General features: G+C 42.6%; 1 pseudogene; it reads right to left on the bottom strand.

Annotated features, from left to right (window-relative positions):
* Positions 1–113: 113 nt before the first annotated feature.
* LOC106750869 lies at positions 114–561 on the bottom strand (annotated as a pseudogene).
* Between the last annotated feature and the right edge of the window lie 591 nt (positions 562–1,152).

The raw sequence follows: 1,152 nt of genomic DNA on the forward strand, positions 1-1,152 counted from the left end.
CGCGACGGCTTCGAAAATACGATAATGACTTGTCATACGAGCAATGTAAGTAATACGCTATGCTGACTACCCTATGATGCTGATACGCGTGCGATTTGTGATCCTCTCTCTACTCGCTCGCAGTCGTCTGTAAGATGCACTCCAGGTCGGCGTACACGGCAAATGGTAGACGCTCTTTCCTGTTGTGATTGCAAAAACTGAGCCATTTGTCGTCCTCGCTAGGCAGCAGAATGGCGCAGTCGTTCATTTTTCCACAATCTATAGTATGGACCTGCAACCTTTCGCTCGAACGAAAATAGTGCAAGCATCTGTAAAAAAAAACATTTTAATTAATATTTATTTCAAAAGATATTTATATATTTTTTTACAAATTTTTATACGTACCGGATGCAGATATACTTCTTATGATCATGTTTGCTTAGTTGTGAGCTCACAAGTCGGGACAAGTTTTTTATCCATACAAAGTGTCCAACGTTGTCATCTCGCGGATCTGGCAAGTACAACATGTTGACGTGTCTGTCCATCTTGCGGTCAGTGAGACGTATCGGAAGGATTACATTTGCCGTTTTACCTTTTTCTGTTTTCTTTTTTTCGGCACTGTACACGTTGATGGATATATTGTTTTGTCGCTCGAAGTTTGTCATTTGATTTATAGACATTGGAAACTCAATATTCTGTAAATTGAGCACTGTTGTATAGTGTGGGTATATGGATGCACGATTTGCGTCTCTATCGACTGGATACAGAGCCGCAACCACTGCCCACGCGAAACACGCATTGTCTCTAAATTTAACGTTGATTACCGCTTTCTTGATCTGTATCTCGCGCGGTAACTCAATGTGGCACCCCGCACGCATCGGATTGTACTTGTTCACATTGATTGTTAGGTTGAGTATTCGCGACAATGCCCATCTGCTATCACGTTCCTGAAATTCTTCTAAAGATGCTAAAGTGGGCTCGATAACACGTCGCTCATACCACTCTTCGAGATCGGATGCGCGGAAGAGTTCTAAGTTTTTTGTGATAATACTTTTATTCGCGCGTTTATCACTCGTGGCAATCTCACCGTTAAATGCGGTGTTCACTTTCACACTTGCGTGTCGCTCCCTAGCGTTTTGCATATGTTCAAGCACTATGTCCTTCGCACTCTGG

The sequence above is a fragment of the Dinoponera quadriceps genome, unplaced genomic scaffold (genome assembly GCF_001313825.1).
Source record: "Dinoponera quadriceps isolate SergipeBrazil2010 unplaced genomic scaffold, ASM131382v1 scaffold7044, whole genome shotgun sequence".
NCBI lineage: Eukaryota > Metazoa > Arthropoda > Insecta > Hymenoptera > Formicidae > Dinoponera > Dinoponera quadriceps.